At 39.6% G+C, this 26,967-nt stretch overlaps 1 protein-coding gene across 2 annotated transcripts in view; it reads left to right on the top strand.

Annotated features, from left to right (window-relative positions):
* Window positions 1-660: 660 nt before the first annotated feature.
* Window positions 661-26,967, top strand: part of CDH11 (cadherin 11) — a 108,651-nt gene continuing 82,344 nt past the window's right edge. For both annotated transcript variants that reach the window (XM_088136007.1, XM_088136005.1), the window contains exon 1: window positions 661-799. The gene's annotated coding sequence lies outside the window, so the exon portion shown is untranslated. The remainder of the gene's footprint in view (window positions 800-26,967) is intronic.

The raw sequence follows: 26,967 nt of genomic DNA, 5'->3' as shown, positions 1-26,967 counted from the left end.
ATGATTCCAGGACTAGGGCCCCGTTTCCCAAAATCAGCCTGCCTTATCTGGCTATGCTCTTCATCCTCTTCCTCACATGAAGATTCATCTGAGAAGGCCAAGACGCCACCTTTCTTCTTTGACATGTTACATCCAACAGTGCCTTCTCTCAGTTGAGTGATGGGGGTGGGATAGGATGAATTTTAGCAGCCACCTTTTACAAAGAAGGGATCTGGAGTTTGGAAAGAAAAAAGGAAGATGTCTGAACTGGAACAGTGAACCCACCTGAAATGACTGAGCCTTGATAGCAAACTGTGTTAGAGACCCAAGATGGTTTGCATGGTGCCTTGGACTGATGGACCAGGGCTGATCGGCTCCTTCCTCATTGCTTCTCCTCCACCGGGCAGCTTGGTTAGCATTTCCCCAAAGCCATATCTGCCTTTTAAAAGGCAAGCAAGGGGGAAAGAGAGGGACCCCATGAAAAAGGAAAGGGGGGAGTGTTGAGGTTACCCCAGCTCTTTCTGGCAGAGGAAGCCCAAGCCAAGCCTCCAGTGTTCTCCCTTTTCTGTCTCCCTCTTTCCCCCTCCCCCTTTGCCTCCCTCCTCTCCCTCCCCCCCCCCCCAGCTCTTCTCTCTCTCCTCCTGTTTCTAATTCCTTCCACTAGCTCTAAGCCTCATTCAGCCGCCGTTGCCAGTGGAGTGGAATAGGCTGGAGAGCGAGCGAACCAGCAGACACTGCGCCTCTACTTGTGAATGGGACTCGTCTGCTCGCCCTCCTTCAGAGGTGATCCGGGGAGAATCAGGGGCCGCCAGATTTCCAGGTAACGGCTGCCTCCCCGCCTGCCTCGGGTCGCCCTAAATTTTGGGGAAGGGGGTGTGTGTTTCTTAATTCTGGGCTCCTTTGAGACGGATTTGGAAGGAGGAAAGCGAGCGAAAGACCGCGGATGAGAGGGTGAAGTCTGTTCAGCGGCGGGTTGGAGGACCGAGCCGACGGGGCAGAAGGATGCTGCGGAAGGAGTTGGACCAGAGCTTTCGGTTGTGCCCCGGCCATCAAGGGCGTCGGGACGGGAAGGGAAGGAGCAGGAGGAAGCTTGGAGTGCCGGAAAGTGCCCTGCGGCCAGCAACGGGGCTTAGGGGGGAATAGCCAAGCGAGCTGGGCTTGAGAAGAATTAAATAGGCGCAGGGCAGGCTCGGAGGCAGAAAGTGAGCCTTCAGGATCTCCGGGGAGGGGGTGTTTGGGGCTTGTGGTCCCCCTCCCTCTCTCCGTATATCGGGTTGTGTGTATGTGTGTGTGTGTGTGTCCTGAAAGTGCGCTCGGGGGATTTCTTTATTCCGTTCTTGGGTTTTGCATCCGCGACCATAATTGGCTAAAGCCGAGCTGGGCTAGCGGAGCCTCGAGGTTCAGACAATCCAATCGGCGCAACGATCGAGGCGTTGAAATGGATGTGTGCGTGGCACCAGAGGCATCCCGAGCTTTCTCTGGGTTGCTCCAGTCCCCGCCCCTCCCCACCGGACTACAAAGCACATCTTTAAGTTCTACGACCCGTCGTTCTTTCTCTCGATGTCGCTCTGTGTGTGTGTGTGTGTGTGTGTGCGTGCGTGCGTGCGCGTGTGTGTCCTCACACGCGCAGCTCTGAATCTCCGGCGGCGCCTTTGCAAAGCCCTCTCGAGACTGCGCGTTCCGATGAATAGCAACCCGCAGAAGAGAAAGTGGCTCAACTCTGGTTTGCTTCTATGGGTGCTGTTTTTGCAGCGGAGAGGGAACTCAATAGCAAATGCGTAGATTCACTCATATCCCCTGGGTAGATGTGTGTGGCGAGAACGGAGAGCGGCCAGACTCTTTTCAAAGCGGGATTCGGGAGATTTTCTATCAGAGAGACTTTTATTCTGGTTTTGCAACGGCTCCATTTCTTGCTCCCGAACTGCCTCTCTCCGCGGCTTGGTCGGAAAATCGTTATACCCTTTGGCTGATCTCTAGGAAATCTGAGCCTCAGGGAAGGTGAAAAGAAAGCAGGCTTACAAGCTGCCTGGTCCCTCTGCATAACGGTCTCTTTTCCTGGGAGGCCCTCAAGAGCCCCATCTTGCAATCTGACATCATCAGAACAACTTTACCTTTTGGAGCGATGCCCGTTGATCATCAGTGCCTTTAAATATTTATTTCACCGGCGCTGAACGGAAAGGAGAAGCTAGTTGGACAGGGCGATTAGATGGGAGAAGGTGGGAGGTAGGGGAGAATTTCCCTTTTTGTACTTTTTTTTTTTGGTAACACTGAAAAGAGAATGCTGCAATGATGTGGTCGGGCATTTGCCTATCAAAGACAAAGGCATTCCTTCAGCAAAATCAGGTCACTATTTCAGAACAGCCTTTAACTTGCAAGGGGGAGAAGCAAATAGTCGCTTATACGTTCCCAGAACTTGCTGTTATTTATTTTTTTTGAAATGGCACAGTGAGTATTTCATGGGCTACTAACTGAGGGTTAAGAAATCAAATAATTTTCATGACTTCAGATGAGATGGTCAAGTCATAAGGTTTCTGTGGACGTAGACAGAATCAGGAGCCTTGAAGCAGACACTGTCTTCCTCCTCCTCCTCCTCCTCCTCCTCCTCCTCCTCCTCCTCCTCCTCTTCCTCTTCCTCTTCTCCTCTCCCCCCTCCTCCTCCTATAGAATTTGGCATTTACTCTTCACCTCCCCAGCACTTCCATTACTGTTCGAAAAACATACCATCCTTCTTAGGTAACATATGGAGAAGTCTTGATCTTCTCCTGTTAATATTTGCCAAAAAGTAGAGCTTTTGTGTGACAATTAATCCTAAGTGTGTTCTGACAAATACCATCCCAAGTTCTGCAGCTATTATGATATATTTTTTTTTTCTATCCTTGGAAGAAGGGGTTGGAGAAATGTGGTGAGTGTACATGGAACTATTTCGTTATGTGCTGCATTGAGTAGCATGGCTTTAGCTCAATCCAGGTTAGCAAAAGAGGCAATAAAGTAGAGGTGAAATTTGAATGTAGGCAAAAGCTGCAGATTGTGATTCTTGTTAGAGCTGCTTCAGCACATTTTAAAATGGCATGCCCCAGCCCCCAGAAAATATTTGTGGGAGTGCAGTTACAAAGCAGCTGACCTCACTGCAGTCTGAAAGAAGAGAGAAGATCCGTCTTCAAACTTAAAAACAAAAACAAAACACTTATTGCCGATGCCACCATGCCAACAATGCTCTCCTTGCCTCCTTTGATTAATGTGCAGTGGTTGCAATTCTGCATTATAGAATTTCTATTTAAAACACCAATTCCAATAATGCAACCAAAGGAATAGGATGACGTGGAAATACTATTTATACATTCCTCATTCAGTCCTGACTTTGCAGAAATGCACAAAGTTTGCACATTGGGTTAAGATCATTAGCACAATGAACTGCTACAATCAGCATCAATGCACAGGGAAAGGATAGCAATTTAATCAAAATTATGATGGGTGATTTCTTATTGAGGGTAGGGCAAGACCACTGCAGAGGTGGCCTGACAAAATGTATGTTTTCTATCAAGTAATTACATGTGGATAAAAGGAGGGTAAATATGGAAATTTAACCATATATAATTCTCTCTGTCTCTGGTTACACACAAACAAATATACACGCGTATTAGTCTGGCCAAGTATAATTAGTACTATATCTATCTATGTATATATGGTCTTTTCTGCTAATTAAATATTTGTATTTAGATTTCAAATAACTTAAAACATGCAGAGCATCTGACTAAACAGGAGAAGTGAATCCCAGAAGGCTTTTTTATGCATAGCTATCAAGCAGAAAGTAGATAGCCTCACTCTTTGTTTATTCTGGATCTTTTAGAAGGAAGAACTTCATAATGGAGCAACAAGGTTTTGTGAAAATATGAAGGATTTCTAGACTATGATATTCATTCTAATAAATTTTAAAAAATCATTTTCTGGAGAATTTGACTATGTATCTTGTTTCTGGGAGAATTGCAACTCAACAATGTTGGGCCTTCTTAAATGATCTTGGGGCCAAGGAAAGTATCCAATTTCGTGGCCAGTTAGGTGGCCATATCAATTCTCATTGACAGCCCCTACATGTATCTATCTCTGAGCTTTAAAAGTGGTGCTGTTTGGTCTCTCTACTTTTCATCCTATCTATTTCATAGCTTCCATGAACATTTCCTGTGGATGTCCATGGATTTCTAAGTGGGCCTTGGGATGTTTAATTAGCAATGATGCTTCTAATTAGTTGACTAATAATGGGATGCCATATCCAAATTAGAAATATTTGTTGGAAAGGGAGATCTTACATATGGTGTATTAATTTATCTCAGACTGACACTCTGTAATCCTCTCCATTTCTAATGGAGAGTAAGTCCCACTAAATTCTCTCTCTCTCTCTGTGGTTATGTGACTAAGTAAATAACAAAGTCTAAAAGTATCTTGTGTTGCCTTAAAGTTGACAAAGTCATTATTATGTCCTTTAAGTTATAGTCTGTGAAACGTAAAACTTGGAAAGGGTCATAGTTTTATAACACCATGGGAGGAGCGGATTGTATCAGCTCTTGTTATTGTACTGTTCTGATGTTTGTTTTAATAAGGGGTCTCATTTTCTGGTAAAACATTCTTTATGCTTTCATGCCTTTAAGCTGTATGAGCAAGAAATCTGTACTTAGGTCTACCTTCAGTCACAATTTCTTTAAGAGCTGAAGCTTATGAGCGCCAGAGGGCGCTGGCACTCTTTTCTAACTCAACACTCAGCCTGTCAGCTTTTTAGGCCAGTGTGAAAAGCTGTTTTGTAACCAGTGGTATTGTTTGCCCTCCCAGGGGAGACTGAATTCAATCGTGTTGTGGTTCAGACTAATGCTCAGGCAGTTTGTCAGGATTAGCATCTTTCTACTCAGTCTTTCTAGCATTACTTTCAGCCATGTACTACCCCACCTCAGAGTTTTCAACAAACTGGAGGAATTTGGATAGCTCGGTGTGGCTGAGGAATGACGTAACTGGCTCCAGTTCCATTCTTCCACAGGAAGCATCTGCCCAAGAATAGATGATCTTCTACCTTCTCTACAACATGCTAAGCTAGAGTAAAATGGTAATCTGAAATTGAGCACTATGTGAAACTCAGCCATCGCCTCTGCATATGGCATAAATCAAACCATCATGTTCAGCCATGTTACGATTTATTTGTTTGGACATACCATGTTATGTGGGCCCAGCCATTGTGATTTATTAACTTGGATATAGTTGAGCATGTTGAATGAAGTGGAGCTTGATTTTTGATGATTTCACGGACACATCCATGTAGTCTTTCTGGCAACAAGGTGGAAGTACAACAGTGGAGAATATATGAAGCTCAGGGTTGGTATGTTGGGTCCTTGGTCTTCTCTAAGCTCACTTCTCTTGTTGCAGATGTTTCACTACCTAGCTTGGTGATGAAATGTCTACAAGAAAAACAGAAAATTCAGAGAATATGAAGGTGGAAATGGTTTGTCACTGCTGTCTTCTGGGGTGTCTTACTGTAACTTAAATAAGAGTTTCTATCAGAGTACAGCTGGCTAAAGAATAAACCATAGTTTAATGGTAGAATTATGTACATGACTGAGAACTTTCTTTTGAGATATCTATCATGCCAAGAAACCTGAGCACAGAGAATATCCTTTCTTTCTCTTTCTTAGTTTTATGAGAAGCCTTTGGCCATATCTTCAGATGTTGGGAAAATAGAAGAATGGGAGATTTCAAAGAATGAGCTTATTCCTAGCATTTCTACTGAAAACTAAAAATAAGCAAACTTCAGAAAACTTCATCCTCCAAGGTGACTTGAATAGTTCTGACCAAAGATAATGTTCCTTTTGGAATGTTTTATTTTAATGTGAATTTCTGTTGCAAAAGCTTTTAATGAAACAGGAGTCCCTCAGGGGCTCCGTGGATGTTGATTTATTCATAATAAGGAGATACACCTAATGCCATGACTGGGATCTTCCTGGCATCAGATTAAAGCCTTTTTTATATATACAGCCATTTGAAAATTTCATTTGTTCTTTGTTTCGTTGATGAAACAGTTGTAGGAACTGCATTAATGTTTAGACTAGTTTTCTTTCCTCTTATACTTAATGGCTTTTATACAGACCACCCTTTTGGGGATGAATACATGGCCTTGTAAGTTTTAAAACAAACATGTAATCTAATAATTATAGGACATGTTTCCATGTCATGCCCTCATAAACTAGCCTACACAGAAGAATGGCATATAGACGTTTTTCTTCTGAGTTGATTTAGAGTTCTTGTTTTATCCACTGGAATCTTGGATTGAATTGTTTGAAGTATTTATTGGAATCCTTACGGTATTGTTTACAGTGGTTCCTGAGGTTTACAATGGTTATGACTCTCATCATTCTCAGGCAATGGTCATCATGATGAAGACTGTTGTGGTGTGTAGTCTGGCACCTAAAATGTCTATTCCCTTTTGTGCATATTTGAAACATCTTTGAATGCTTTATTGATCCTCCTATGATTCAACCCAATGTTTTTAAACATTACTCTAAACACATACACATTCTGCAGTAACTAATCAGATAAGAACATTCTGAACTTTTTTATGAATTCTAGGACACTTTATAGGGTACATATTCAGTTTAGATTAGATACTGACCAAATATTTTTACTTCACTGTTACTTCCATGAAAATTGCTAAGGCAACTCCCTGCCTAAACTAGGGTCTTCCAGAGGTCTCCAAACAGGTCATGCCATCTGAGAATTATCATCTGTGCTATAACACCTCCGCATTATCTTTCAGCTGTGTTTTGAAAGAGAATCAGATGTCTGTTAGCAAGGGAGATTTCAGTTATGTTTGTCTACCATTACAGATCTTCAATGAAAGAATCTGAGATCTTCCAGTTATTACTGAACTATAATTCCCACCCTCCCTTATAACTTGCCATGCTTCAGCAATATCTTGAGGTCCACGGGTACCCTACACTTTCAGGAAAGGAGTCTAGCTTAGGGACAGGATTTTTTCTTATGGCCAAAACTGACCTCTGTAGAATTATTTATGTATTCATTGGCCAACATAAATGAGGACATCACTGGAGTGGACAAAACGAAACCTTTCTTGGGGGGGGGGGTCTTTGTGGGGAGCTTTAAGAGATGGAATTATTGTGAACAAAAATTATCCAGGAAAATATTATCATTGATCTTCAGCTGTGAAATCTGGGGATGCATTGAAGGTCACAGAATAGGGATTGCAAGCTTGGGTTCTTTAGGATCTATAGAGAGCCATGGCTATTACCTTGGGGAAGATGACTGAAGGGAGAACTCACATCAGCCCTTTAGGTAGGCCAGGTCAGAAAACATACCCCACAAATCCAACTAGAACTACACTTTATTTGATAGGGGTTATAGTTACAGAATCTTGAAAGCCTGACTTTTTCCCTCCCTCCCTCTTATATTGTAGCAAATTAGGAGCCTTTTAAGCTTCTTTCTCATGCTTTTGATGTTGCACGGATTTAACATTGCCTCTGCTTAGCTTTCTCGAGGTTATCTCTGTGGCTTTCTACAGGATCCTATACCTGGTCTAACTAAATAAAGTCTTGGTAGTTTCCAAGAAATCTCAGGCTTTTCTTTGTAGTCCTACTACAGTTTACGTGTTTTAGCATCTATAGACTAATAAGCCATCATCTTATTTGGGTGCTGTTACCTTTGAATTTATTATAAGATACTCTACATGCTTAGAAAGTAGAAGTTCACCACTTCTCTCCCCCCCCCCCAGTTTCTCCTTCTCTCAGGACTTTTCCTCATTACTGAGTAATAGTACTCTTTCCAGAAAACTACACCAAGCATGGGGTTTGCTCTTTCCATTGCTTATCCCTATCCTACTTCTATTGTTCTTGTTCTCAGGTGCTTCCTGCCACCCAACTTCCTTCCAAGATAATGAACAGCAAAACTTAAAAGATTTCATGCCCTGAATACCACCTTGGGATGCTGTTGGACTAAGAGAAAAGCATTTATTTCACATCAGTGCAGCTAAGGAAAAGCTAAGCGTGCCTGCTTCAGGGCTGGGCATGAGATGAAGAGAAAATTTTGGAGACACAGTAGGAAAAAATGTGGTTGGAACATGCTTGTGCTGTGGCTAGATACAACTTGGGACACAGCTTTAGTCTCCCATTTCCATTCATTCACACACAGTCATATTTCTTTGAGATTTACTGCTTGAATAATGTTGAGTTAAAGAATTCCTTAGAAGGGACAAGCTCATGAGAAATCATATAACCTGTCCATGGCTAACCCAGGATCATAGATTGTGTTGGATATAAAGAATTTTTGTGTGTGTGTGTGTGTGTTTAAAGATGAAAAAGTAGTAGTGGGAGAATAGCGTGAATTTAATGTACCTTTCCCTAATATAAATATTCAAATTATTTCAGAATATGAAAGAGGGCTAACCAAGTCCCTTAATTATATTGGAAGGGATGTTCCATTTTTATAGCAGCAACCAGTCTTTATGGATTATAGGAGTGTGGTTCAGAAAAGGTTTCAATGAATTTATATTGTGCTGATTTTGTGGACTCTTAGTCATTACAGGATGAAAAAGGCTTCACACAGCAAACAAGAAAAATGTTACTGGGCTTGGTTGAGAATGTGGTTCAGAGTCCAGACTTTTTCTGCCGAAAGACAGAATAAGATGGAGTTTCATGCCATTTCATGTGGGGCATGGCAGGTGAAGTCACGTTAGGAAAACTGCACATTCACACTGTTTAAATAGCACTGAATACTACAGGAATGGTGAATAAATTTGAATAAAAACTACATATGCTTTCGTGAAGCATTAATCTTCATTGATGTACCAAGATGTTAACTGTTAGGCTTACATATGATTAGAAGGTATAATTGTTAGAAGCAAAAAAGGAAGAGTTCTCTATTATGCTGAGTCAAGAACAGATGATCTGAACATCCATAAATGGCATGGCTTATTCAATTTGCATTTGAACTTTCTGCAATCCAAGCACTGTAATTTGTAAAGTATGATTAATATTTACTGGGATGTGTGCTAACTCAACAAAGATGGTTGAGCATGGTTATGCAGACCCATGGTCATGCCTCTGAGTGGTTCACACACTGAATTTGCACTTTTGATCATTTACTGCAGCCCTAAGCATACTGATGGGGTCCCTGCATGGTTGAATCCAGATCAGGTTGCCTGCATGGATATGGATGTTATTGAGGCAGCTATTCTCTAGTTTCAAGTGAGAAGACACCAGCCATAATGTAGCAAATTCCACAGTCTTGACGTATGTTTTCCTCCATGGGAATATAAAAAGAAATCAATCTCTAAACTACATATAATAATATTCAATATGCAATTAATAACACTGTTCTGAACAATTCTATTTTGTTTCCAACTAACATTTTCATTTGTTTCTCCATGTGCAAGCAAATTGTTCAGAATGACTTCTCACATGTGTGAGTTTTCTCGCTCACTTCAGTGGACCAAACACAGTATGTGCAAGAAATTGCTGAATCAGGACAAGTGAGTAAGAACATGAAAAGAAGTCAGAATAGGGAGAGAAAACTATTTAACTGCATATGGACATTTGAGATAGCTAATAACATCTGCATATCATGATAAGCCATAATGAGTTATTCAACCATGATTTATGGTTTAGGGTCAGCAGGCCATTGTGACCTAATCAACAAACCATGATTAAAGCAATCTAGAGCTTAGTGCAATGCATGCATTGAGCCAATGGACTGAATTTTGGTTTGGTCTTATTTTAGGCAAACCCATTGAAACCAACTAGATATTCATAAATCATAACTTGTTCCATTCGTTTTAAAAGGTCTGTTCTTAGCATAAGCCAGGATCTAACCTTGGGATTCTTAGCAAACATAATTTTATTGGATTTTTAATGACGTCTCAGAAAGGTGTGTCTTGAAAATAAATGTATCATCTGGGTTGTATTTCAGGAACCAACTTGGTATATGTCACTTCAGTATGGGGATAACTTAAAATATAATCAGTCCTTTGGTAATTCAATAAAATAATTGAAATATCAATGTTCTTCCTCTCTCCCCAGGTGAATGAAAATGTTTGTGTGTGTGTGTGTATGTGTGTTATGCATACATACATACATACTTTTCCTTTGTTTCTCTTTCACACTCACCCCATTAAAAAATTAAGAATCAAAACAGTTTATGTTGGATATATTACAGTGTTCAAAGTAATTGCTGATATCATATTTGAAGCAATACTTCTAAGAGCTTTGTTTCCCTGGAGAAGCAAAAGGTAACAGAGTCTTGGGAAATAGCATATGTATTGCATCAGAAACTTTTGTGGTCCAGAGAGCCAACTGCAGTCAGATGCTTGCAGGAAAATGAAATGGAAAACAAACGAGAAATGCAAAACACACATGCACAACTGATAAAGTGGGCTGGCTGAAACTTAAGGCTGTGACTGTAACCCTCCAGATGTTTTTGGATTTCATGAGCCCGAGGGATGATGAGATTGAAGCTAGTAAGTAACATCTGGGAGACAGCTGGTTCCCCGTTTAATGTAGTGCCTAAAGATTCTTTGTTCTTGTGCATTTGTTAATTTGTACACTATCAGACCTATCGCATGTTCTTAGAGTCATCATCCTGGATATCTCCATGAGATATTTCAGGCCAAGGGGAATGATATTTCTAGCCTGGCTTAAACCCAGATGTGAGTTAAGTTGTCTTCAACCTAAGAGTCCCTGGGATTAGTTGCCAGAAGTGGGTGCTATTGCTTGTATGTGTGCTATAACTATGAGGCAGATGTAAGTTATTACATTTTCTGGAACCTAATTGCAGCAGGCAGAAGGAACAATTGTTGAACTGAGCAAAAATGGAAAGGCCAGTTCCTGGGACTTACACCAGATCTGGATAATCCAAAGGTTAACACTACTTACCTTAACTGGGTTTCCACAACCTGTTTGACCAAAATATTTTTGGCTAGTTCATGGACCTATGTGCTAGTCAGCATAGCTAGAGAGATTAATTTATAATTCATATTAGGTTAAACCAAAATAATGTATAGTTCAACAACTTTTTGTGGGAGCCATTGTCTTCACATGTTAGGTGAATCAAACCATTATGTTAAATCATAATCCAGTTTGTCTGAACATAGCTTGCTATGTGACTGCAGAAATTTGTTTGCTAGCCTGAGTTTGGCATGTTTTATAAACTAGTTAATTCAAATTAATTCAGTAAACCAAGGTTTAACTGATCTGGGTTTGGTGTGTTCTGTGCATATAGCCATTTTATGATTGAAGATCATCCTGGAGAAAATCTGTCTATGTCATTGCTAAGAGCTGACACTGACTTGATGGCACATAATTGGTCAATGACTGAAGGAAGTTTTGAAATCTGCTAGCTCTCTAGTTAGGTCTTAGACCATGCAGTTTCATTATTCAAGATCCTGTTTTCCTGATTATCTCTAGCAAAGCAATTATTTTGCATGCTGGTTTACAACCAGATGTGCCATAAATTATGGCAGTAATCCAGCCCTCTTCCCCATCCCCACAGTTTCTCTTTAGATAATGAAAATCAGATTTGGGCCATTCATGCAAATATTTAAATGTTTAAAGAGGCAAATTATTTTTGCAAACTTCCTCTTATGCAGTTGCAGTTAACTTCAAAAGTAATGGAATCTTCATTGATAGGATTACTTTCTTTTTTAAAGACAAATTACAATAGGGAGAAAATTCACAGTAAGCCCACTCAAAATGCTAGGGATGTGTACCAAACGAGCAGCGTGTTTTGTTTTGAGCTTGGCACAAAACTCCACAGTAAAAGTTGAGTTGTATATATTTTGTGGGAACAAAAGTAGAAATGACTCAAGTGTTGGTCCTGCTTTCAAAACAAAGCTCTTAGAATGTTGATTCTTTTTCTCTCTTTGTGGAACGCTTGAATGGCCCATTACAAAGATGTCTCTATGGTTAGAACACTCAAAGCTGCCATTTCAAGCTTAAAACATTTTGCACACCCTCACAAACGAGTATGCAATTGTTCTGGGGGAGAGGGGATTCTCTTTGCTCACGGTACTTGGAAACCAACGGGCGATTGGGAGAGGAAGCTAGATTTCTAGACAAAAATTGCCTGCTTAAGTCTCGTCGACGGTAGTGTGGCTTTGAAGCATTTGAACTGGGAGCAGGGTGGCAACAGGGGATAAAGATGTTTATCTCAGTTCTCCCCAAGTGAGTGGGTTGCTTGTTTATTTATCTTTGTGGGGCAGAGTTTAATTAAAGTATGTATGTTCCTGGTATTAGTAAAGCACTAGAAAAAAAGCAAGACTTGGAATTCTAGTTTCTAGGGTGTTTCAGTCTACAGTTCCTGGCATCCAGGAGTTGTTGGAATGCAATGAAAGCTGGATTTCTAAACTTCACAAAGCATTGAAGCTTGGGAGACATTCTTTAATCCTTGAAGTTAACAGCATTTTAATATCTGACTAACTGTCACCCTTCTGGCTTTACCTAACTACCTTGGCTTCTTTCAGCTACAGTGTGATCCATCCGGTCCTCAGCCAGGATAATATTCCCCCCATCAACTGTTCTTCCTTCTCTTGCAAGATTTCCCATGCAAGATGTCAGTCCTACTTTTTCCTTGAATTCTCGCCATCAAAATAATATAAAATCTGTCACTCTATCCTTGCTCAGGAGATTTACTGTGAGATTGCAGACTGTCTGCTTCAAAAGAGAAGGTGGGAGGGCACAAAATATTTCAAGGAATGAAGTAAAATAGTTTAAAAGTGCCATTATGAAAGAAGTGAGTGTGATTCAGTTTCCACACAGTTTCTCTGCAGGAGCAAGTTTAAAATATATGAAACCATTAGCTCAGCCTCAAATGAAGGAATTTCATTTTTGCAAGCCTGATGACTCTGTCACCTTGATGGTGTATATATATATTTGCACACACAGTAATTGCAATTACATAGTTATAATGGTTGTCCCTTGCTTTTAATCACACAAAAATATCTTAAAGAGAGAACATATTTCAGGATCAAGACATTGTTTTTTTTTTAAATAGCATATGATACTAGATCCTTTCCTTTGTGTATTCCAATCATAGGCAGAATTATTCCAGTCAATTTCAGCAGAATTATTCTATTTAATAACAGCACTCCCCCTCTATAAATTTCTAGTTAATTTAACATCTGTACTAAGGTAAAAGCAAATCTGATTTGGCATTTGAGAATGGTGCTGAACTCAAAGAATATTGCTGCCCTATTCCCCCAACTCCCACCACCTATGATTCATTTAATCCTACATTTGATGTCAAATACAGTACATTTAAAATGCTCTCCCCCCTTCAATAAGCATGATGCAGATGTGCCTATCTGAGAAATTGCAGTAATGTTAGTTTAATTTTCTTATGAAATTGGGCCAGAAATAAGCTTGGTTGAAATAATCCATGTAATAGTAAAAATGCCAAGGGTTATTCTTGCACAGATGTGAGGGATCTTTTTATCTTTACTGCAGAGTTTTCAAACAAACGAAAAGAAAAACGGTAACACTTGAAGTTATAAAGGGCGTCATCTATGCTGGCTCCTTTTGTGGAATTTGGTAAACCCTGATGGCCTTAAATTAAAAAATTGTTTTATATAAACAGTCAGCACAATCCACTGATAAGGACAGAAGAAGTTTGTGATCCAGGCCATGCCACTGATAATAACACTTAGTATCTGTGGGCCTTCAAATGCTCACATATAAATTCTTCCAATTATCAAGGATATGCCGATATTATAATCCATATTACAGATACATGAGACTGAGGTAGAGAGAATAGACCAGTGTATGTGTCCTAATACCCAGGGCAATTAGGATTAAGTACTTCTGAATACCCCAACCCTACTTTATTCAAACTTCTTGATACCTCTTTCCAAATTCCACACCCAATGCTGCTTTCTCTATGCTCCCATCTACCATACCCTCTCTGAAATTATTCCCTCCCTCTTCTTAAGCAGAAAACAACACTTGTTTGCTTTCCTTTGTTTTTATTATTAATGTATTTTTTAGAATTCTTCCCATTTTGTGTAACCCACCTTTCTGAATACGGATTTATTTATTTATTAATTAAATTTATATGCCTTCCATTTCCCTCAGAGGGTGACTCTGGGCGGTTCACAATTAAAATCCAAATGGTAAAAACAGTAAAAATATCCATATTAAATTAACAAAAAAATAATTCTATATAAAAAGACTATATACAATTCAAGATGGGGGGGGGACAGAATCGATTATTCCACCAGCCAATTCCAACAATGTGAGCCCCCATCAGGCCCCCAGGCCATCTGCCATAGCCAAAATTTCACACTCTTCTGGAAGACCATGAGAGTGGGGGCTGACCACACCTCAGGTAGTAAGTTGTTCCACAGGGTGGGGGTCACAGCAGAAAAGGGCCTCTTCCTAGACCCCACAGGCCAAAATTCCTTGGCTGGTGGAGTCCGCAAGATGCCCCTTTGGCTGGACCAAGTGGGGTGGGCTGATATAATGGGGTGAGACGGCTCCTCAGATAACCTGGTCCTGGGCCATGAAGGGCTTTAAAGGTAATAACAGTTCCCTATCCCCAGCCTTTACAATCAGTATTAAGGATTATAAAGATAATGTGTTTAAATACAAACAGTAATGAGTCGACTTCTAAGATGCTCCCCGCAGGGCAGTTGGTGACAGATGTACTATTGGTGGGGAAAGTCAGTCCAGCTGGAACAGACCCCTGTGTTGTTCTTCACCTGTCGTTTACTCTTTCCCTCTTTAGAATACTTCCCAGAGAGCACTTGTTGTAATTGAATAGAAAATCATTTGGACAACACCCAGCTTGAGAAAGCTACTCTAATGGAGCAGGACAGGACACACACTAGATTTTTTAAAGAGGTGCGTGTGGGGTGTGCATTTGCCACCAAACTTAGGGGACCTCTCAGATGCAGAGTGCTCCATCTTTACCAGTACTCTAGGCCTAGTAACATAACTAGAATTGCACAAAGTGAAGTGGAAAGGGTGTTTTTTTGGCTAGATTTACTGTTCTAGAGCAAAATGATGCTTATTCTCCAGTCAGTGTGCTTAGTGTCACAGTAGCAGAGGCAAATTCTATGAGATGCCTATAGTCACAGTGGTGCTAAGCTTTAAGTAAATTTAAGATATTAAACTTCACACACCCAGATTTTTTTAAGTCATCAAGGTTAACAGACACTTCATTTAAATTGAGTTGCTCCATCATAAAAACAACATAGTAACAAATGTGTCCTCCATTTTTTTTTTAATTAGGCTTTTATGGGGGGAGAGGGGAGACTGTCTTTCTGCTTCTTTCATTAATTTTTTCAGTTCTTGGTGACAGTCTGCTTGTTGTCCTCTGTCTGTGGGTTTCAAATTAACATACTGGGGGAAAAAAAGCTATGTTCCTTTCTTTGGGACCCTCTGTCTATTTAATTCAGCAGAATATATTCAGAGTCAGAAAGTTGTTGGTCACAGATATAACATTTGCAGTGTGCAGTGGTAAAATGCTTCAGAAATTAAGACAAAGATGCATACCGTAAATAACGCGCACAATGTAAATTAAATAATTAGGCACTTCTCACCTGCTCTCATTTATCTCTGAAGTTATACTGCTGGGCCAGCTTTTTGACATTTTGAAGCTAAACGGATGGTGATATTGTATTATGTGTGTATGAGAGAGAGAGGAAGAGAGATTGCAGAATCACTATAATTTATAAATATAGTGCAGGAGTTTATGTTAGGGAGACATACCACAGGGCTATGGTTAGAGGAATTATTTTTAAAGGACAGAAAGCATCCTTGCAGATAAGATGGGACTTTGGGAAGACTGGACAAGACTGGATAAGAAAAGCTTTATACAGATTTATATAGACTTAGAGAGAGAGATAGGTTACAGCTGTATAGGCTTTTAGAGCTATAAAGCCCTTTATTGCTTGACATTGGATACCCACAGGACTGTCTCCAGCTGGGATCAAAGCTACTAGATAAGCTAGGGAGAAACACCTCATTGTCCCATACTTTAGAAAAGTGAAGGTAGCTGAAGCCAGATAATGCTGTTTCTCTATGATGATGCCACTGCTCTGAAATAGTCTCCCAGGGGATATCAGGCTACTCCCCTATATTCTATATTGCTCTTTAGGATGAGCTTCATTAGGAGGATAGCAGTCCCCAAATGATCTCTCAAGGATCCTCAGCTAATGCAGATGGCATCCTGTTCCAATTCTTGAACAGTAAGCTCTTATTATTGTACTTGCTTTTCTGGAATGTCCCTCTTAGTATGACACTCCAGCATGATTGTTGACCTGCTCTTATATTTACTACCTCTGATCACTGGGTTTTGTGACATGCCAGCAGGATTGGTGTAGTTAGTTGACAAATTTGGGCCGTCCTGGGAAGGATCTTCTCATTGCACACTTCGGGGGAGACGCCAGATTGTGTAGTGTAATTGGCAAAGTTTGACTTTGTCTCAGCAGGACTTAGAAGAATGGTTATTGACAAGTGCCATTATGGGTGCTGCAGCTTTGTTGCCTCTGATCACTGGGTTTTTTGGGGGGAGAGTAATACAAAGCTGGCAAGCTAGACTCCCATCACCAGATAGAGGATTTGTTTATGTAGGATTATGGCTTATTGCTTTATATAATATAATACTTTATATTAATTAATTAGCAGAAGCATCAGGAGCAGGCTGGCACAGTGAAATACAATGCCACAGAGAAAGAGTTGGTACTTGATAAGTGGTGACTGTAGACTTATCACTTCCTATTATTAATAATAACAATCAAAATAATCAGTGAGCATTCAAGAGAGCTAGCCCGACATCCATCCATTCATTGTCAAGAGGTTTAAGCCTAATCCAATCATGAAGAACTTAAAAGTCAGGTCTGATCCAAGAGTGCCTACCAGGCTGGTCTTCCTAAGTCTACATTCAGAGTGCTGAGGGCTGAAACCCAGTTGTGTTAGCAGGGCTAATATAGAGTAACATTTCATTAGCAGAAGAGAGAGCAAAGGCTACACATATGGCTGGTCATATTTAAGAAGCTGAGAGTAAAAAGAGGGTGAAACTCAAAGTAATGCTACCTTTGACCCTCCAAAACAACTCTGATAGGCAAAAATTTAAATAAAGTAATATAACCCATTGATTGACTACTGTCAATGTGAGAGAGCCCATCATGTCACTCAACACCCTCTTCTTTAAGATTCTCCATATATGGAATTGTAGCATTGTCTATTGCCTGGTACAACCATGAAAACAGTAGGACATCCATAGAATATGCAAGGAGCTTTAAAACACGATGAAGTGCTTCAAAGGCATCTAACTGGATCCACTTCTTTGAAGTGTCTCCTCACTCTGATTTACAAATCTGCTTCAGTGGAGTTATTCAATTGAAGCTTTATTGAACTGAAACACCCCTTCAAACCTCTGCACAGCCCTAGGATTAGCAGTTCCAAATCAGTGTAGAGACACTATCTCTGATCAAATGGCAGTTCTGTCTAATTAACTAAAATAAACATCTGTCTTTGAGATCAATTGGGTTTCCATTTGATGAGTATAGTCCATTTAAGCAGAGAGAGAAAAGAACAGTTAGTAACATCTGAAGTGTGTTATCAAAAGGTCTGCAGGAGTACGAGTGGTTAGTCTGGAGTATGATTGTTAGAGAGAAGAGGAGGAGGAATTGACTAGCAATAATACTTGTCATTAACACTCCAATTTTTCAATCTTTGCAATTGTGAATCCTTCCTTAAAAATAATAAATAAATCAAGTGAAAGGGTATCACTTCAGCCCAATCAATCGAATGTTTTAATGTTTACTTAATTTTCCCTTTGTTGCATTTATAAAGCAGCAGGACTTTTTTTTTTTTTTTTGCATCGTCTGTATAGTCCATAATCAAAACATTAAGAGAAGAGGATTTGGTGGAAAAGAAAGGGGAGAGGGGAAAATTGCATTGTGAAATTCAGAGAAATGCAAATGGATTAAGAGGATTATAATTTGAACATTTGTTCAGGACCTGTGAATTTTAATGATTTGTATTAATTGATGAACCAAAATAATGTAACCCCTACTCAGAAGTAAGACACATTTAACTCAGCTGGACTTACCCAATTATGTATGGATGGATTGACTGCTGGGTGTGAGAAATTTCATACAGATGGAAAGAAGGAAAGAAGGAAGGAAACAGGTATACAGGTGAGAGGAGGAAGGAAGGAAGGAAGGAAGGAAGGAAGGAAGGAAGGAAGGAAGGAAGGAAGGAAGGAAGGAAGGAGATTGACTATAATAACAGAATCTTGCAAGTCAGATTGTGCTTTGCATCCTCCTGCTTGTTATACTGCAGTGAATTAGGGAGGTGTAGGTCTGAGTCACCTCCAAATGGTATCTGGACTTAAACACGTTTTAGTCCCTTTTGCCTAGGTTTTTGCATATTTCTGTCAAGGTCATCTTCCTTACTCTCTCCATGTAGGAAGTAAGCATGGCTTGTAGATCAAGTATTGTACTGGTTTCCAATCTATGATCCATTATATGTCTATGAAAATATTGCACATGACCTCTTGTGTAGGTGCTAAAATGACTTAAACATATGGCCAAGATTTAGAGATATGTCTGTATGCATACATTTCATTAGATTTTTTAGATTTTTTAAAAGAATTTTTTAACTCGCCTATCCCACCATTTTATACATAACTCAAGTTGGTAAACATACCCATACTCCTTCCTCCTCCTATTTTCCCCAGAACAACAACCCTATGAGGTGAGCTGGATGGAGAGAGAGGGACTGGCCCAAAGTCACCCAGTCGCCTTTCATGCCTCAGGCAAGACTAAAGCTCCCAGTCTTCTAGTTTAGCCTGGAGCCTTTACCACTAGACCCAACTGCCTCTCTTGATTATTAATTCCAAAATGAATTATGAGTTTGAGGCTCTTGTACATTTGCAACCACATTAATTTCTATTATATTTAACAACGTTAATTGTTGTATGCCACCCAGTCACTTTGTGTGAGATGGGCAGCTATATAAATGTGACGAAGAAGGAAGGAAGGAAGGAAGGAAGGAAGGAAGGAAGGAAGGAAGGAAGGAAGGAAGGAAGGAAGGAAGGAAGGAAGGAAGGAAGGAAGGTTTGATCTTGGGCCTCCTAATCTCAGTCCAGCATCTTAGCCACTCTACCATTACTGGTGGTTGTAAACCATTTATAACTAGTCTTTCACAATCTGATGCAGTATACATGTGTTGGGGCAATACAACACCCAGATTCTCTGCTAAGAAAACATGTGAAGAGTAGCAGGTAGGAGAGAGCAAAGAAAACTCTACAAAAGGCTACATAGACTACAAAGCAAAATGTGTTCCAAGATAAATGTTTTACAGTTTAACATACTGCAAGGTTGTTGGAAATCTTCTAGTCATATTTATTTGTTCATTTGTTTTCTTCTGCCACCCAATAGCCGCAACTGTCTTCTGATCTGATCATACAGAGTTTGTTTAACCAAAATAAATAAATCAGTTGCATGATCCCAAAAGCATATGCTCCAGAAACCTTGCTTAGAGCTGGATATGATATAACCCTGGATGGGATATGTGTGTTTACACAGAAAGTTTCATATATAATTTATAATGTTACTATAAAAAAAAACCAGAATATAAAATGTGAAATAACCACATTTAGGATCATGGAGCTTTTAAAAGCCTTTTGCTCGATTAAAACTATCTGTTTTTTTTCTGTTTAATTTGTGCAACCATCCTCTGAGGTTGTTTGGCTTGACCTTGTCTTAACTTGATTCCTAACCAAGTGAGTATTTCTCACCGGATTACTTCCTAATTCAGTCCCACACCATCTCTATCTAATACCACATTCAGTTTTGCAAGCTAGTGGAGGAGGTAGGTGGGATCTGCATTTTTAACAAATGTAAATCTTTTCCCAGTGTGGCACTTATAAGATTTGCACATTTGACTCAATCAACTTTCTTTCAGTTGAAATAATTGAAATTGCTCCTGGGCATCTTGCTGTCACAAATTACTGTATGTACAAAGGCAGAAAGATTTGGCATTGACCACAATGGAGGAATGGTTGGTGAAAATGATGGAACTTGCTAAAATGGCTAAACTGACTTCTTTGATCAGAGAAAAGACAATATTTATATTTATTGCTGACTGGAAACCCCTTATGGACTTTTTGCATGAAACAGAAAAAAAATGAGCTTAAGATTTATGGTTTTGATGATTAAACAGAATAGATTATAGAAAGAAGAGAGTTATGTTGCAACCATAGAGTAAGAGGTAAACTTATAACTGTACTTATAACTCCTGTAAAGAAAATCAGAAGCAACTTCTTTGTATCTTTTTTCTCTCTTTCTTATTTTTCCTTTACATCTTCCCCCTTTTCCTGCAGCTTTAGCTTTCTCTTTGATTTCTTGATTTCTTTTTCTTTTCTTTTTCTTTTTACTTTATATTACTCTGTATTAGTTTTTATTTTCTTTTTAAAAATCTTTAATAAAATTATACATATATACACACACTCACCTTGTATGGTGTGCTTGGACTAGTGGGCATTTATGATCCTTGGCAGCATAACCGTGTACAAAAGGACAAGATCTAGTGTCAGGATTTCAAATATGGTTTACTGGATAAGAACAGAATTTGTTTGGTTGCTGGTAAACTGTTTGGGGATTTCTTTCTTTCTTTCTTTCTTTCTTTCTTTCTTTCTTTCTTTCTTTCTTTCTTTCTTTCTTTCTTTCTTTCTGCCTGCCTGCCTGCCTGCCTGCCTGCCTGCCTGCCTGCCTCTCTCTTCTCCACCTGAAACAAGATGGTGGCTGTTGAATAAGAAACAGATAAATTAGCTAACTTGTGATCCCTTCTTCTCAAACAAAGAATTATTCAAATGCCATCAGATATTGTCATGGAATATAGTGATTTTGGATTTGCTAACTATGTCTAGCCCTTTCCTATTAGAGAAGATATTTGGAGACCCCAGATATTTGGCTCAGGATCCCCAGCTAGGAGTTGTAGAACATCTGGGAGCACTAGATGAGGGAAGGCTGATATAAGACAACCCAGAAGGTACGTGTATAGTACTACACAAGCTTTTAAAGAATCTCATAGTTCTTAATGTTATAATCCTTTTTAAAAAGCACAAAATATGTAGGTTAGAAGGGGGGATATGTATCCCAGTATGCATTTTTCCATTTTTAAAGAATACTTCAAATTGTGTATAAAAGGGAAAAAAATGGATATAAAAAGCACAAAGCTATGTAGGTTAAAAGGGAGTGGGAGTATCCTGATATGTGTTTTCCTGTTTAAAAAGTGCTTGGAACTTGTGTATAAAAGGGAACAAGGTGTACAAAATATGTTGAATATTCAGCTGAAGCTTTTCTGCCAGCTTTGTAAAACAAGGGGGCTGGTCAATACTTGCAGTACAATATAAAAAATCTGGGGGGGACTAAGTGAACAAAATTGATCATCTTTGGTAATAAAAAGAATCAAACTGTTACCATTAATAAGCTCTCTTGGGAAGTCAGAAATAGTGCTGAGATACTGGAGGACAGAAATTCGTCTGCATCATGCACTCTTTCATCTTCAGCCTTCAGATGTGACAAAGGATAGGGATCTGCCAACCACCAAAGATCCTGCAGTCATGAACCTCGCAGGTTTTTCTATGGGGTTGTTTTATTAAAAAAAAAAAAATCGTAGACATTTTCATAGCCCTTTACATCCACAATTTCTTGAATGTATGGAGGCTTAGTTTTTGGGCAGCTTCTCCTAATCTATTCAGCTATTAACGCCAATTGTTCAAAGGCTTGAACGACAACAGCTACTCTAGTTTCTTCTTTTCATAAGGATGCAGGCTTTTAAAAGGAAAACGCTCACGATGTATGCTTTTTTAAAAAAATGTAACTATCATTCTTTGCATGGTCCAGCTTTCTTCAGGAGGTTTTTGTGTGATTTGATTGTTGATCAGAGAAAGATGAACATTAGGAATGAGGTTATGAAATCCTAGTGCAAAAACTAGTGCAACAGAATTTATACCTTACAGGAAGAAACTAAGCAGTGGCCAGCAGTGAAGCAAGAATCAAATAGTCATCCAGCGAGCTTCTAGAAATAGACCTAACATGGTTACTCTTCTGAAAATGGTTATTCTGCCAGTTTCAAAGTTAGCTAAGGAAAGGATTGTGCTTACGAATTTGAAGTAGCATCTGTTCATACTGTATTTGCGTCTTGCACAAATAAAAGTGATCATGCATACTTTTTATATAGTTGTTTAAAAAGACGTTCAGCTTTTTCCTGCCCTCTTTCATTTGTCCTAGTCCTTCTGAATGTCAATCCTGACAAGCTTTGGGACTTTTTATGGTGGGGCTGCATGAAATAACACAGAAGGAAGAATGAAAAGGACAGAACTTTGGAGGCCGGCAGACGAAAACTAGTGGCTTTGAAATGGGGATGGGTGGGTGAGTTTATAGAACCCACACTTTGAAGCAAGCCTGAAAGACTCAGCTATTTCCAAGTCCTCCAAACAGAGCTCTGAATAGACTTGATGAACTAACCCTGAAGGTGAAACTAGTTCTATTGAACTGAGCTTTCCAAGAGAATTAGGTTGCTAAGATTCTGTCCCCCACTATTGCCTTTCATAAATAGACGATGATGACCTAGAGATGTACTTCCCTTTCCCATGGTTGGAAAATAGCTTGTAGGTAGTAAATGCCAAAGCAGAACAGCAGCAAGAAAGGCTGAGTAGTTTTTAATTAAAACAAACAAACAACAGCATGACTAAAACAGCATTTAATGTGTTCTGCAGGATGTCAACACGTATATGCTTAGAAAATTAAATCCTCCACCACCTTTACAAAGGTTTTGTTCTAAATGTATTATTCCTTTTATGTTATTCATAGATGTTGCTTCATCTTTTTATTTGGGAAACCCTGTGCAATACGAATGCCAAAGAGTGACTGGCTGATGTTCCCTGTTATTAGAATACTAGGGCCCATACAAAATGTCACGGACTCTATGTCTGGGCAAGAAAATTAATCCATTATTTTAAGGAAACAGCAGAGAATTGGACTGCCTTCTTGAATCCTGGAAGGATTTAGAGTGGGTGGCCATGTAGATTTTACATTGGCTGATGGTTTCAGAATACTCATGCTTACTTTTAAGCAGCCACTATTGACTTAAAGGGAGGCTGTCATCTTGAAAATGATTACATCTGAAAATGGTGTGCTTACAGTTGCTATTGATTAATATAACTGAAGGATGTTAGGGGGGAAAATCTATTTTCCACAGGCTGTTTATTTTGTAACATAGTCACGCTTTATGTTTTTACACAGAAGCTCCTTTATTTGTTACTGAACTATGGATGTTTCCAAACAGCAAGCAATGTGCAGCTTCTTAGATTTCAGGGAGTGAATGCCATATTTTGTAGGATGTTATATTTTGTAGCTTCTTGCTATGGGGTTAAACCAGAGATTCCCTTGCAAGAAAATACTGTAGGTGTACTGTAGTGGCCTCTCGTCAAAAGGTCGGGTCCCAACATTAAGCACAGGAAAAGAGCTGTGCAAGGTGCCAAATTTTGGGTATCATGAAAGCACAATGATTGTTTAATTAACTTATTACTGCTGCATATTGGCCCCTAGGAATGAAGAGAAGAATTTATGGCATTTTCTGCTATATATACCAAATAAGAGAGCCAGTTTGGTGTAATGGTTAAGGCACCAGGCTAGAAACCAGGAGACCGTGACTTCTAGTCCTGCCTTAGGCATGAAAGCCAGCTGGGTGACTTTGGGCCAGTCCCTCTTACTCAGCCCTAGGAAGGAGGCAATGGCAAACTCTTCTGAAAAACCTTGCCAAGAAAACTGCAGGGACTTATCCAGACAGTTGCCAGGAGTCCACACTGACTTGAAGGCAAACACACATGCCAAAATAATTTGGCTTTATATATTATGATCTTTGATTTAGATTGGGGAAGAACTATTACCGCTTTCCCTCCATTCAAGCAGCACTGGCCTTGAGACCAACTTTGTTCTATAAAACATCTTCCCACTTGATACAGATAAAGGAGCATAGGAAGCTCTCTTATGTCAAGTTATCCATGCATTTGATATTGCCTACGCCCATCTTCCCAGTGTGTCCCTCTCCCCCCCTCACCCCCCCAGTAGGATAGAGTTAGAACTTCCAGAATTCTGAGGACGCTTGGCCAACATGTATCTTGGCTAGTAATAATTCTTCGGTGTTTCAAATAGAAGGCTCTCCTAATTCTATATAGAGATAGGAGGGGTTGAACTGGAAACTTCTTGTATGCAAACTGTGTGTTGTATAATTGAATGGTGGTTCTTACCATATATCTCATAACTGACTAGCAGGTGGCATCAACTTTTCTGACTCCACCATCCAAATGCTTCTCAAGTAGGAATTCTCCATTGATGTATCTGAAATTTTGAGACCATGTCACCAAACAGCTGCTGGGTGTGGCTGGTCACAACATAGTCATGTACCAGAAGTCAAATGAGTGAGAATGCTACATCCTTTCTCTCTCTGCATCCTCATTCTTCTCCTCCCACCACAGAATACTAAGTTGCATCAATTCATCATCCCCCCCTCCCTCCAAGGCTGTAAGCTTGAGGTCAATGCTTTTTTTTTTTTTGCAGTTATGCCTTTTTAATTTAACAACCAGGTGACACAAGAGTTCTGGTAGATACACTGATGTTTATCAATACCATATTACGGAACTCTGACCGAACTCTGAGGAAGTCCTTTGTCCTCTTTAGTGATCTTTTAGGATGTTCCTTGATCTCTTGACTCCTTTCCCCCCATTCTCCATGCTGAGACTGCCAGCAATGATCTATTTTGCTGCTACTAGGTTACGTGCTAAACAGTGGAGACTTTTTTTGAAAGGGAGCAATGGATTTTCCAGTCTTAGACATCCAGTTACCTCTCAACATTTCAAGCCAATGTAAGATTGGTGCAATGTCTCTATTTTATCTTCTACCATGTTACTGGTGCAAAATTGACTGAATTTATAGGGTAGCAGAGGAAAGAGATTTATGAGAAATGTCCTAGAGTGGGATAAATAGATATTTTCCTCTGTTTCTTCCCTCCCCTTGCATACATAGAACGTTGAAAAAATATGAAGCTCTATAAAATTATACAGTAAGAAGATACTCAGTGACAAGTGATGGATTCAGTTTTGCATCCAAATCAAGGGCTTTTTGCTCCATTGACCAGATGGGGTGATTCAGCAGTTCTGTTTTCCTACTCAACAGAAATAAAAATGTCAGAAGAATTGACTGAGCAGGAAAGATTCACAAACAGCAGGTGCGGTATTGGTCACTAGTTTAGATGGTTTCAAAAAGGGCATTACATCAGTTGGTTACATGGAACTTCTAGATCAGAAGAAGTACTGTAAGTTGTTAAGTTCCAATAGCGATAAATAGGAGCTATTGCTTTCGTGTCCTGTTGGAAGGGTGGGGAGTTATCCATTGGGTTAAATATCTTATGTGTTTGGAATGTTGTGGGAGGTGCATCCATTTTCCTACATTATAAAAATGAGACATACCCTAACAAGTTCTATTGCTCCTACGCATACTGCCATTTTTTTTTTTTTTAAAAGTAGCTACACAAGGTGATTTGTTTTTTTCCTCCACATCTGATGTATCACCATACAATTTCAGGCAGCAATGACTGAAACAGATTTTGCATGTTGACAGCTTCCTTGAGTGTTAGGATTCAATTTTAGAATAGAATATGCAGGCTGGAAGCCACAAGCCAGCATCTGATGAAATCATTCATTCTGCCATCATCCTGCTTCAGTTCAGGGATTACACCAATCTTCAACATGTAATAAGATTTTAGGGAGTGCTTGGCTCTTAATCAGAGGGAAATCAGGGATACAATTGTTTGCATTGGAGGGATCTCCCCACCCCAAAAGAACTATCGTGTAACTAAATGAAGCTCTGCAGATCTTCATTAAGACAGTTCACAGACAGTTTCCCCAACACAATTAGATTTCATTCAGATGGGAAAGTGTGAACAAGAAGCATTCTGTACACTTGGAATATAGTCATAAGGGTTGTTCTGTGTTCTTAGAATGAGTGGCAGTGGCAGGAGTTAATAGTAGATTTGGCATTTGAACCATTCCCCCCCCCCCCAACTTGCACCACGCTGCTTTGAGACTGAGAAGATAATGATCACTCGGATTTGACCTGCATCGGTGAATCTGGTCATGCACCAATGTAAAATCTGCGCCCAATCCATCTGTGACAGCAGTTAAATTTTAGAAGAAATTAGGAGGGAGAGACCAAGGAGCAAAGCTTAGTCAGTAATGCTTTGGCTGAGCAAAAGCTATAGGGTAGGGTAGGGACTGAAACAGGGATCAGCTAGAAAGAAAGGTAAAATCACAGGTAATTGTTATTCTCAATGTTCCATTTGAGAAAGCTACATCATTTTCCTGAGCAGACCAGGCAGCCCTGAAAACATTCTTTTTTTAAAAAATAACTTTATTAAAAATTAAGGAAAAGACATTGCAAGAAAGAAAAAGAGAAAAGAGATAGGAAAAGAAAGAGAAGAAAAAGAAGAATAAAGAAGTGACTTCCGATTTTCTTTTACAACACTTACAAGTATAAATGTAAATTAACCTCTTACTCTATGGTTACAGCATGGCTTACATTTTTTCTATAATCTATTTTTTACTACTCATCAAAACCATATATATAATTTCATTTTTTGGGGTTTCTCCCAAAAAGTCAGTCAGGGGTTTCCAGTCAGCATTAGACAAAGTGTTTTCTTTAATCAAAGCTGTCAATTTAGCCATCTCAGCAAGTTCCATCATCTTCACCATCCATTCCTCCATCGTGGGTAGTATTGAATCTTTCCACCTTTGTGCATATAATAATCTTGCTGCAGTTATCATATACTGTATAAAAACAGCGTTCCATGATGGTTTTCCAACTGTTTGTCCATCAGTCCCAAAAGAAAAGCTTCTGATTTCCATTATATATTAATCTTTAAAATCTTCTGTATTAAT

The sequence above is a fragment of the Python bivittatus genome, unplaced genomic scaffold (genome assembly GCF_059951505.1).
Source record: "Python bivittatus isolate LINGU-HERP-01145 unplaced genomic scaffold, Pbiv_v1 ctg000190_np1212, whole genome shotgun sequence".
Lineage (NCBI taxonomy): Eukaryota > Metazoa > Chordata > Lepidosauria > Squamata > Pythonidae > Python > Python bivittatus.
The sequence above is the reverse complement of the archived record's forward strand: the minus strand, read 5'-3'. Positions and strand labels throughout refer to the sequence as shown.